This window comes from Carya illinoinensis, chromosome 8 (genome assembly GCF_018687715.1).
Source record: "Carya illinoinensis cultivar Pawnee chromosome 8, C.illinoinensisPawnee_v1, whole genome shotgun sequence".
NCBI lineage: Eukaryota > Viridiplantae > Streptophyta > Magnoliopsida > Fagales > Juglandaceae > Carya > Carya illinoinensis.
The window spans coordinates 24,858,947-24,869,584 of NC_056759.1; positions in this window are offsets into that span (position 1 = coordinate 24,858,947).

Here is a 10,638-nt window from a genome sequence, read left to right on the forward strand (position 1 = left end):
GATCTTCTAACGATGTAGCGATAGCAAAAAAAAGAGTGTGATACCTAAATCAAACAACACCAAAGCTCTACTGGAAAATAGAGAGATGGTACATGTAACCACACATTGGATGCATTAGCATCGTCCATGCTTAGAACAAAAAGTTGAGTTGGGACAAAGTGTAATAGCATACTATAAATTCAATGATGGAATTTCTACAGGTTTTAGTAATGTGACGCCCCCAAATTCCGTTTGGGATTGGACAAACATTTGAAGCGTCAAGACATGCAACACAAGATTACTTACCCCTGTTCATGACATATAAGATGCAATGTTCCTAACATGCATTTAACATTATGCAATATTCACAGCGGATAAATTTTTTTCTTTAGCAATACTATGCACCAAATTGAAAATATCACAAATGCTTAAAACATACTTCATACATAAAGACCCATTGAACAACTAAGATCACAACACTAGTTCAAAATGGTTATGATCCAAAGAAGTATTGGAGATGCAACTCGATCATATAAGTAGTAATTTACGTTAACTACTATATTAACATTGACATCGTTCAGTCAACTGTGTCTAGTTGGTCAGCTCCTGATTCTCCTTCAAGTCCTGTAACAAGATCTACCATTCAGGAGAAATGGTAGTTGAGACTACCATAGTGAGATTTGATTACAAATCTCAGTAAGTTAATAAAAAACCTCCACACAGGCTAATGATGCATGGATGACAGTAAAATCATAAATGTATAATCAAATTTATAAGTAATCAAAGTATAACTTGACGTAAAACATAGCATAGCTGACATAACTTAAATTGAAACTTGAACTGAACTTAACTTGACATGAACTTGATCCGAAACTTGACTTAACATAAACTTGTTCTGAAACTTGGCTTAATATCAACTTGTTCTGAAACTTGACTTAACATAAACGTGATCTGAAACTTGACTTAACATGAACTTATTCTGAAACTTATTCTTTAACTGTTTAAATACATACTCCATAGTTGTTGTGGCCCCATGTATTCTACGTGTCACAATTGCTGTGTCTCATGTAGTATATACATCACAATTGCTGTGACCCCATATTTCATGTGCCACAGTTGTTGTGGGCCCCACAAAACTGAATGTAACTCAATTTCTTGGGTGCTACATGGGTCCCCTAGAGCCATGTGTCCATGCCGATTACCGCATCACAATACAGGTATGTGAACCAGTTGTGAGTGCGTTAATACATACTCCACAGTTGTTGTGGCCCCATATAGTCTACATGTCACAATTGTTGTGTCTCAAGCAGTGTATGCATCACAATTGCTGTGATCCCATACTTCATGTGTCACAGTTGATGTGGACCCCACGAAACTGAATGTGGCTCCATCGGCGTTAGTGCCTGGTGCGCTCCAGTGACCAGCTAGTTAGTTCATCGCCCTCTACCCCTTGACAATATTTCATCAACTTATGGGATTTCACACTTATTTAGATACTCCAGCATGAACAAAGGAGTTTCACTAGAATATTGCCCCATCCTAACACTTAGGGTCGTGATTGTCATGAATAACTTGACTTGATTGTTCTCAAAATACAAACATTGTACACAAGACAAGACGTGACTGGAATATGAAAGGACATAAGCCCTGACGTAACATAACATGACTTGAACATAATTTGAAAGACATGACTAACTTGATATAGAATATTTCGTAACATGACATAAACATGTAACACAATATTTCATAACATGGTATCATATGTAACGGAAAACATACTTAACATGACATACTTGTAACAATGAACATGACATGACATACATGTAATAGATGACATATTTAATATAATGTACTTGTAATGTATAGTAATATGACAAAATATCTTGTGTAACAGATGAAAACTCATGACATAAGAAATTTTGTGTAACAGACAAATAAATAATAACTTGGCATGGCATGACATATATGATAAACACACATGCATATACTGTAGTTCTTTTACTTAGCACACATACACAATAAACTGCTAGTAAGTTAAAAGCTAACTTACCCCGATCTCCGCGTTTCTTATGAAAGCTCAAGCGCGATCACGGGGAATTGTAATTAGTGATTTTAAAAGTTAGAACTAAATCACTAGTAATTTGAAATATGAAAAAAATACTAATCTAAGAGTAAAATTTCTATTTTACCCTCTACATGTGAGAAAATGACCATTTTATCCCTAACTTAATGGTTTTGCATGCAAACTCCAAAAGTCACCAAAATTTACACGCCTTATGTAAATTTTATCCTAAACTCAAATATCAATTTATAAAAATTTAAAACTAATCACAACTATTAAAATTTCATAGGGCTGAAATTCCCATATGCTATTTCCATTGATTTTTGTTTCTAACTTGTTTTGATTAACCTTTTGATCTATGACTTATAAAGATGTGATCTCCAAACCAAACCATCGCATGATTTAAAAAGATGTCCTAAAACATATATAAGCTTCTAATTCAAGATCACATGGTTAAACATTAACCAAAACATAAATTGAGCCAAGAACATCTACACTTTGGCCTATCCGAACATCTCTTTGCATAATATTTCATATCTTTGAAACTAACATCAAATATTTTCAAAATAATATTCTAACATGTATATAAGAGGCTTAGGATCCTCCAATAAAATTATCAAAGCCATTGGAATAGGTTTAAACCACCAAAGATTTAAATTTTCTCAAAACAGAAAGTGTTTTTCCTCTTCCAGTTTCTAAGTTTCTAAATCTAAAAAAATGTTTCATCAAAACCTTTAATCATGCAAAAAATCCTCAAAAAATAATCATATACGCATGTTAATAATACTTCATAAAAATTTTGGACCAAGATCTATCCATTAGCTTGGTCAAAAAGTCCAAAATACAATATATTCTCTAATTTATATCCCAGAATGACCTTTTTAGAGTTTAAACAATATTTTACTAACCAAATTATCTTAAAATGGAACAAATAAGTTATCCACATAAACTAGACTAAAAAAGGAACAACTTATATGAAGAAAACTTTATGATAAAATACTTACAAAAGATTCGAAATAAGCATGCAAAAGAACACCTAAAAACTGTCCGAGAGAGTATTCGGTGTTCTTTCAGTGAAGAGTGTAAAGGATGATAATTTCGTGGAGTGTGGGCTGGAGATATTTATGCACAAGATATAGAAGAGGATGAGACTGAAGTGAGGGTTGAGTATTGGCCTTTCTTATCCAAAAATATCCACAAATATCAGCTCAAGATATTTTCTAATGGTGGAGTGTAGACTTGGAAGAGTGAGATGGCTTTTTTATTTTTCCCTTCTAGAACCTTCTAGATCCTCTTGAAGACATCTGATTAACCATGTAGGGGGATGAAATTACTTAGCCAAAATCAACACTAAGTTGTCCAATTTCGTGGGCCTTAGTGGGCCTAAACCGAATGGGCCTCAATTTGGGATTTTAAGAGGATTTGGGTTTCTATCAAACCCAAATTCAATTTCTCTTGATCCAAGTGTCTAATACTATTCATCATGTGTGGCTAAGATCTTTCCATGTGTCTAATTAAAACTTCTCTTAACTTAATTTGGACATTCCACACTGTGAATTTTGAAACTATTGCACTTGGTGCGCTTATCGATGTTACTATTCACTCCAAAAAAGTTCATAATAAACTTGGTATCGAAAAATCTTAAATATTCATATGAAGGTACAGTGAAAATCGTTTATCAAAAATTAGCCCCGAAATGCCCCTAAAAATAAATTCACATTTTCAAACAGGCGTTTCATTCGAAAATATGAAAATGAGTTTTGTACCATAAGTCTAATGGCACAAACCATAATGCATTCTGACACTTCTAACTATCTCAAATAATTAAAAACACACTTCTGATACTATAGTGAGCGATAACACTAACTATGTAGTTAGACTAAAACCTATACGATTAATGGATTCGTAAAAACTTATGGGGTCTTCACGAGATTCTTAAAGCACCCTCCTAAAAAAAAGATTTCGTCCTCGAAATCGAGGTAAGATATAGCAAGTTAAGGAAGAGGTGTTGCTTACCAACCTATTGTCTATCTTGTATATATCTACCTTTGAGATTATGTCATTCCTTAGCTCTCTCACTTTAATCAACAATTATATTATAATTCTTTCCACAAGGTTGGCCAAGTTATATCGACATACTCTCCAAACCTAAAATTTCAAGTAAATAATTGTCCGAAACTCTTCCTTAGAAAAATATAAGCGATATACTTTAGGTGTTTTTGTAAATAACATCGTTAGTAGAGAATTTATCAAAATTAAGCTGCTATCCTCTTTTTTTCCAACAAAAATGGTGGTCATCTTTTTAGACCAGACAAGCTCTGATCCGCAGGATTTTTACAGCTCTTTTGTAGCTGTCAGGCGCCGCAGAACTATGATGCTACATCTCTTGTCTCTTGTAGAGATATGTTTCACGAGAGATGCTATGAAGCAATAGAGATGCTTTGTCATAATTTTCTCTATAAAAGAAATATTCAGCTCATTTTCATTTGTATCTCATCTTTTTCACTTTTCTGTAATTAGTTTGCATTTTTATTCTGCAATCTCTTTCTGCATTCTCACTCTACAATGGCTCAACAATCTTCTCATGACTAATATATGAGGTATTCTGCATCTCGTTCACTAGTTGTTTCTGCTTCTACCGTAGGTGCAATACAATAATGATCTGACTAATAAGTCAGATAATGAAGTTATCTACGAGCTTGTGAGTCTTGGTACCCGATACTCATCAACCATTGTCACATTTTCTCAGCGACTACAATCCAAAACTTGTGGGGTTGACAAAATCAACGAATCCTTCAACGACTTCTTATGGAGTCCAACATGAAGATAAGAGCACTAAAGCAAGAGAATAGAAATTTAAAATCCTTACTTAAATCTTCTTTTCGATTGCCTACTCTTTTAAATAGGAATGCCATGCAGATTTTTGAAAAGCAATAGCGTTTAAAGAATGAGGCAAAGAGCCTCAAATTTATGTAATTTTGTTTCGAGATAATAAAATAATATTTCACAAATATTCATATTTATGTTTCTATCTTCTGGTAGATGTTTTGGGTGCTCCATTTTATTTCTCCTTTAATAATGCACACTTCTTACAAAACTGTAATATGAATCTGAAATACTAATTTTATTTAAGAGATGATATTTCTGATCTAATAATTTCATTCATCTCGCCCTTGAAGCTGCAAGGGTTTCAGATTTATGTTTCAAATATGTGCAGTTTTCATGAGCTCTTCTGGAGCCTCAATGATATTTAATTCATCTATATAAACTGCAATAAGTTAATATAGATACTTAAAATATATGAAAGATAGCTTGTTTTAATGAGCTTGTTTTAAGATACTTAAAATATATGTTTCAAATATGTGCAGTTTTCATGAGCTCTTCTGGAGCCTCAATGATATTTAAATCATCTATATAAACTGCAATAAGTTAATATAGATACTTAAAATATATGGAAGATAACTTGTTTTAGATCATATAAGGATTTTTGAAACTTAATAAAATACATGTTTCTGGATGTATTTAGATTAGAAGCTTCAAACATTTTATATCTTTCAGGGATTTTCATATATATGTCGTGATCTAATGATAGATATAAATGTGCAGTTAATCATGCATATCCAATCAAGTCAAGTCAAGTCTGTTTCTGTTTATCATGACCCTAAATGCTATGATGGTGTAATATCCTAATAGAATTATTTTGTTCATGTTAGAGTGTATAAAAAAGATCAATAGGTTTCAAATGGGGCCTAATTAACTAGTCAATGGAGCAAAATCAAGCACGAACACTGATGGTGCCACCTACATTTCAATTTTATGTTATACATACTCGTACTAGTGTAGATACCTGACACGGCATACGTACATTAGGTGTGTCCACAGTAGGTGCAGCTATTTGTGAATTGGCAAGTATGTTAATGCACTCACACCTAGTACAGATACCTGTATTGTGATGCGATAATCAGTATGGACATATGGATCATGGGGAACCATGTCACACCCATATGTTCACATTTATTTATCATGCTTATTGAACAAGATTCCAAGTTCATGTATCTTCATGTTCATGGTCATGCGATGCTCAGTTTATGTATCTTCACATTCTCATTCATGATATGTTCAGTCTATGTATTTCATGTTCAGCCCATATTTCAGTTCCAGGTTCAGTTTTCAATTTCATATCAAGTTTATATCATGTCAAGTTTCAAGTTTAGTTCACTTTTCAATTTAAGTCATGTCAGACTATGCCATGTAACATGTCAAGTTATTTTATGCCTTCTTTAGACTTTAATTTTGTATTCATACTTTTACTACCATGCATGCATCATTAACCTGTGTGAAAGTTCTTTGTTAATTTATTAAGATTTATACTCAAATTTTACTGTGATAGTCCCAACTACCATTCTTCATGAATGGTAGAAAATGTGATAGGACCAGGAGAGGGAACGAAACCTGGCGTACTAAGGAGGTTGATTAGGCGGGGCCGATGCGATGCAAAGCTGGTGACCTCCATAGTTGGATTTATAGACAGTATTATGGCATCGTTACTCGGGTTACATGAGTTGCTCGATGGACTATCCCAATGATTATGTTTTGGTGATGTAATTATAGAGCTCTATGTCCCACACTTTTGAGATTGCAGTTCTTAGAGATTCATACTATAATCATGGATGTTTAGTATCCCAAAATGTATGGATGATGTCTTTAGTATTTAGGATGTTTTAGTTTTGTGCATAGTATTAAATAAAAATTTATCCGCTGCCAATATTATATATTGTTAGATGCATGCTAGGTGTATTGCATGTTTAATTATCATGAACAGGGGCAATAACTTTGTGTTGCATGTTCCAGCATTTCAGATGTCCGTCCGATCCCAAGCGAAAAAATTTAGGGGCGTCACACAAAGTTCTTGTTTTGTCTTTTTGGCAGTGGCTTGAGCTGTAGGGTTGTGAAGCTAAGGACACTCATGGGACATGTGGCTTTGTGAAGCTAAGGACACTCATGGGACATGTGACTAAGTTTCCCAAACTTGAAACTTAGTCACAGTTTTGGCACAGTTGGTGAGTACCAACTTCAATCTACAAGGGCCTAATATTTGAGCATTATTTTGGGCATTTCACTTGTAAGGCCTCTTGTTCTATATGTTGGTCTTAGTGGTGACGGTGGTTGATGCTTCCTTTGATTGTTGGCTTCAATGCTTGCATTGATGTCCTCTTCCACCACAGTGGCCCTTGTGATCAACTCATAGAAGTCTCGAATAAGAGGGGTATTAGCTAACTAAGGATCCTTCAGTTCTATCTGCATTCGAACTTCTCAACCTCATCTCCTTGTATGGAATAAAATACTTAGCAAGACGAGAAAAGTCTAAGAGCTTGTTCATATACTCAACTATATTCAAACTTCCTTGCATTAGGTTAGTGAACTGTCGCACCTTGGCCTCACAGAGAGTCCATGGAGAGAAGCACTCTAGGAACGCCCTTTTGAACCTAGCTTGTAACCTACTCGTGGGTTTCGGGGAGTCATCATTTGCCTATCCACCATGTTCTAGAAGAAACTTGTTGCTGTGGCAGCTAAAATTTCTGGGCTCATGGAGCTTTTCTTGTGATGCTTCTGACTCGCACGTACAGAAATGCGGGAATCGTGACATCAGGATGATGAGAACATGGGTCAGACACCCCAAACGACAAGTTCTAAATATGTATACATGCAAAAAGTGTATAACAGAAGTTTCAGTGGATAAATAAAAGAAGTTAAAGAAGTACCAGAATTTTAAATACAAGACTACCAAAATAAAATCATTTCAAAAAAGTTATACAGTTATCTAGAAAAAATAAAGTAAAAGCCAAAATTACATAGCCAAAAAGGGAAACAAATTCCATGATCAAAAGTGACCACATGTCACCCCTCCGGCTGAGCCAATCCCTCAGGCTCAACATCTTTCTCTGCATCAAAATCTATGATTTCATAAAATAGAATCATAGAGAAGAATATCACGTGAGACTATAAGTCTCAGCAAGTAACTAACCAAATAACCCAAGAGATAAAAACATATTTAAACAACCAACATGAATGCATGAGACGAAAAACCATCATTTTCCTCAAAAATCACCATTTTTCCAATGCACCCCAAAAATTTCATTTGACCCAAAACACGCCTTTAAATACCATCCGCCATTTTTCCTAAAAATGGCCTAAACATAAACCCACCATTTTCCCATTACATGGTCCTTGCATCCATTAAAAATAAAATCATTATTTTTCCAGAAAATGACCCATCATATCCATTTATCAATCACTGTAGGCGAAAATCACAAATGGGACTACCACCATCCCTACTGCGTACACCATAGGTGGGACTCTTCCACCGTCCTTACTTACCACCATCTCTATAGCTTGCACTGTAGGTGGAAATCCCAGGTGAGACTACCACCATCCCTACCGTGTGCACCGTAGGTGGGAATTACAGGTAGGACTCTTCCACTATCTCTGCTTACAACCATCCCTATATTTCTTTTTCATCTCTTTCATTCCTTTCAATCCATTCACTACAACATACCCAAAATCCTCTCTGAACACGAAAATCTAGTTTTCAAACACAACACATGAAAATGCATGCAAACAATATATTTGTTGTCATGACACAATGCATGACAGATAAAAATACCCAATCACCGCTCAACTCCACAAATATTCCCATCCACTAATCCGATCCAAAAATCCAAACTCCTTAGACCCAATGCCCGGTACAACCAATCGACTGTAGCAAATATATTAGTGTAAAAATATATTTAAATATCAAGAAATTATTTGAAAAATTACTTACAATGGCTGAAGGAAATTCTGGAAGATCAAAGGGCATGCCAAAATTGGCAGAATAGCGGTGAAGTAATGTTTTACAAGTATTGGCTGTGGGTCACAAATAGAGAAATTTAAAAGGGAGCTACAGGAGGCTTGGGTTGGCCATAGAGGGGCTTATGGAGGTAGGTAGAGTTGATGGTGGTGGTTGGAGGCCGTGGGTGGCGGTGCACAGAAAAATGGAGTGAGGCCGTGGGAGAGTGTGGTGACTAGGGGTCACGGTGGGGCATGAGATTGGCTAGAGAAGGTCACCGATGGAAGGGGAAGCCAATGGTGGTGGCAATGAGGTGGTGCGGTGGTGCACAGTGGAGATCTAGCCACAAGAGGAAGTAAAACTCATCAATAAAATAATTTGAAATAAAGAGCAATTTAAATAATAAACAATAATTAATATCAAGAAAAGCACATTAAAATAATTTTCATAACTTAAAAATCATAAAATAATACAACAAAACTCATACAAATTTTAAAACCAGAGAACCAATATTAACAATAAATAAAATAATTATTTAATTAAAACATAACAAAATATGGGATATCACATTCCTATAACCTGTCTTGCTCGTTAGAGCTCTCAAAAGTATGCATATTACATCTAGCAGTGGGAGCCACCTATCCTATACACGTTTAAAGCACAAGACTAAAACAAACATTTACTTTAAAAGAAAGGGTTTTCAAGCTTACTCACTGTGGAGCAGGATCTACCTTGAGGAGACATTGACTGAGGCTACCCTTGTGAGTTCTCAAAATTTTCTCAAATCCCAAAAATAGTTTTCCTCTCTTATTTTGAGAAAAGTCTGCAAAATCTATTAAGGTCCAAGCTCTGATACCAACTTTAACACTCCATTCCTCTAAGGCTTGTACAGTTAGAGGAATGCAAATGCTACTAACATTAAAACATACATTCTTTCTAGAGGGATAAAATATCCCATATAATTTAGAAAATCACCGGATGCTTGATAAAGTCAAAATCTTTTCTCAATGGCTCATGCCTCATTGTTACTGTCACCCTCCTGGACAATAGTCACTTGTGACATTTTCAAAAACTTTGTCACATGGGATGGGAAAAACATAAAAATGACTTAAATAAGTCGAATACTCAATAAGGACTACATCATGTAGTAAACATAATATAAACATAGGGTTTTAAGCATACAAAAAACATTTCCCTTAGAGTATACATAAATTAAGACATTCTTTATTTATTCGTTACTTTAACCTCATTTTTAATGGCCATTACACATTGTTGACCCTCGTGTTAGGGTTAGCGACCCTTGCAATTATTGGTTCTTCTTGTAGCTGGTGACTAAGAACTGAACCTTAGGAATGGGGTTATTTCTAGTGATGCATTCCAATGTTGATGTCCCTTCTAATATCATGGTACCATCCTTATACTCATCCTCATTGGCTCATTCATCAACCTCATCAAACACATGCAGTCATACATTTTCATTTTCTTTTATTTTCTTTAACCTCATCTTGCCTTTCATTCTTCAAAATAGATAGTTCTACTATATTGTATTCAATAACACAATCACTCATGTTGTTCTAAATCCATGTAACATCTTTCATCATAAATAGGGTTTGTATAAAAGGGCTATCAGCGAAGGCTCATGCATACATATATATTCTTTTGCAAACCTTTACTAAATATATACCTTTGAAAAATAACTTTATAGTTTACCATAAAAGGATATACAAAAGAACATGATCATAGTCACTTACCTTGGTTCTTGTGCAAA